We start from the raw sequence: 2,924 nt of genomic DNA on the forward strand, positions 1-2,924 counted from the left end.
ATATTCTATTGGGCAAAGTGGTGTTTAATTATATGCTGCTGGTCATCTTGTGAATAGATTTAATGTATATCTAGGGTTTAATCAAAACATATTAAACTCATTAGAAATTGTCTCCCAATTTCTTGGCTTTATGCTTGAAATCTTTTTTGTTCTTTGTTAAATTCAAAAATCTATAGCTATAAAGTGAAAAGAGGGAAAATCACAGTGGTGCCATATAGAAAAGATATTTAACAGTCTTTATTTTAAAGTTTAATTGAGCACAAAGAGTAGAGATTTCAAAGTGCTTAATTACTTGAAGTATTTATTCATAAAATAGTATATATTTTAAAATAATAAAGATAACAATAATGAATTCAAATAACATCCTGCACCTGGACACAATTTTTAAATATCATTATATATTTAATTCCATTTTTCCAATAATGTACCTATTAGATTGTGAGTGAATTTATGTTTCCACATTAATTCCTTCACCGAATATTAGAGAAATAGATTGTATTTTGTAGGGGGATGCTGCTATGAACTGTTGTCTGCTTACTAATCATGGGACTTGTGTATCCTCTATTTCATCCTTCTTTGAGTTTATTGATTACTCCATCGACTTTTCTATTTCCAGCCTGTTTTTTCATTCAGACTAGTTTGCACCATTAGCAAAATATACAGTTTGTTTTGTTCCTCCTCTCAATACCCACTTTTGAAATTAGGCTTTGAAATATAGCAAATGCTTGGCATTAAGACAAATATTTTAAACTTTGCAATGAGGTAAATTCCAATTTTTTCCTAGATTGAATGGAATATGAAGTGTTTTCAAAGTAAATAATGAAAATATTTACTAGAAATACTAGAAAATAGCTTATTGTTTATGGGAAATAAATACATGATAGTATTTAGATAGAAAAACATATATTTGTAAAAGTGAAAGATATGCTTCAAGGCTGTTTAGATAATAGAATATTAGATAAGAATATTTTTACTGGTAGGATTTAATCTTTATACAGTATTCACTGTGATTCAAAAATTTAAGAAGATATGACATTTTATAATTTAATATGCTATTTACATTTCTAGATGATATAAGAATCATATAATTTATATTTTCTCCATCATTTTTTCTTAGACATAAACACTTTCATAGCAATGAAAGTGACATAATTCACTAAGTGGTTTTTTTTCTTATGATATTATTTTATTCATGATTGAAAAACATGAAAGTTAGTTCTAAATTAACAGAGCTTCTCCCATAATATTTTTAATAGATTTTTATATACTGGGCTACCTGTAGTCCCTATTATAAATCAAAAGATATGTATAAATTACATTCACAGATTTTATCATGGCATATCTGTATAATCTTGTCAAAGAGTTAAAACTAACCAAGGCCTGGTTTTCCATTTGAAATATGTATTTCTACACAGAGAAAAGTAATAAAGCAATGACTTTAAAACAAATCTGCCTCCTTTAAGTATGCTCAAAAAACATGTTTCAAACTGGCATAAGACCTTTAGAAGTTAACAGTAATGACTGCCCAGTGACTCAAAGAGGCAACATTTTTTAATTCAGGTTTTGTTAAGTTGAAAGCTACATTTGGGCAAAGATTCTTACTTGTTTTAATTTTTGTTCAGTGTTAATTTTGTTCATTGTTCTAGTTTCCAAAACCAGTACTTAAAGATGGTCTCTTCAAATCAATATGTGTTGTGCTAAATAATTAAATAAATTTATTATTGCTTATTCTCTGCTCTTCAACCAGAGTTGCTTCTGCAACCAAATTTTAGGATTTTAAAAACAGTTTTTAGATATTTTCTTCCCAACAGTCCTTGATGCTAGTTAAGCCCACGGCATGCATTGTCTCAAAGGTTGGATGAACACACTTAGAATAAAAGGCCATGGACTCTTTTTATAGATTATTTTTGAGATCCAATGTAGAGAAAATAGCTTTAAAGGCAATGTTTAATATTGTATAATCCAATCGTTTAATTTATATACTTATTTGAAAACATGTGTTTTATATCAAAAAAAGCTGAGGTGGGCGCCTGGCTGGCTCAGTTGGTTAAGTGTCTGCCTTCGGCTCAGATCATGATCTCAGGGTCCTGGGATACAGCCCCACTTAGCACCTCCAGCTCCCTGCTCAGCTGGAGTCTGCATCTCCCTCTCCCCCTGCCCTTCCCCCCTTCTTCAGTGCCCTCTCTCTCTCTTTCTCACAAAATGAATGAATAAAATCTTTTTTTAAAAAAAGCTGCAGTTGTTAAGAGTAAAAAACTTGAAAGATAGGGTAAGGGTACAATGAAGGCAATTCCAAAAGCTTAGGTACACCTGTTAAATATTACAACTTGAAGGATTACAACTTGCTTCGGCAGCACATATACCAAAATTGGAAGGATACAGAGAAGATTAGCATGGCCTCTGCGCAAGGATGGCATGCGAATTTGTGAAGGATCAGGTGCGTAGAGGGTATGCTGTAGAAAAAGGACAGGGGAATTACACAAGCTGATTTTGGAGTTAATCTGTTCTCTGGTCTAAGAGCTGGCAGGAGGATAATCTGAGGACTCTGTGTGATGTAGATTCTTAAGAAGGGACCCAATGCTTCGACCCCTGGGCTAAATCCCCAGGTTATAACTAAAAGGGAAGCAATAAAAAAACCAGTCAGCTTTTAGAGGCTAGGGTTGCATACTACCAAGAATAGCGCTTCATTCTGCACATTGTCAGAGAGAAGAATAACAATGGGGATGGAATTGCTCAGGCAGATCTCACACCCTTGGGCAGCCTGCAGAGTCTAGCACACCCCAGTGCAGTAAAGAAGCCTTCTCTAAATATTTCCATCTCCTCAGAGGGATAAAAATGTGGGTTAGATTAAAAAGAGCCCCCTAAGTACTCTGGAAAGGATAAGGTACAGGTAGAGAATGTGGAGCTGGCTGTCTGAGGACATA

General features: G+C 33.4%; 1 non-coding gene across 1 annotated transcript; it reads left to right on the forward strand.

Annotated features, from left to right (window-relative positions):
- The first annotated feature begins 2,342 nt into the window (after positions 1-2,342).
- On the forward strand, positions 2,343-2,445 carry LOC121101492. The gene has a single exon (XR_005833482.1). It is a non-coding gene; the product is annotated as a U6 spliceosomal RNA (small nuclear RNA).
- Positions 2,446-2,924: the final 479 nt, after the last annotated feature.

This window comes from Ursus maritimus, unplaced genomic scaffold, assembly GCF_017311325.1.
Source record: "Ursus maritimus isolate PB19 unplaced genomic scaffold, ASM1731132v1 scaffold_10, whole genome shotgun sequence".
Taxonomy (NCBI): Eukaryota; Metazoa; Chordata; class Mammalia; order Carnivora; family Ursidae; genus Ursus; species Ursus maritimus.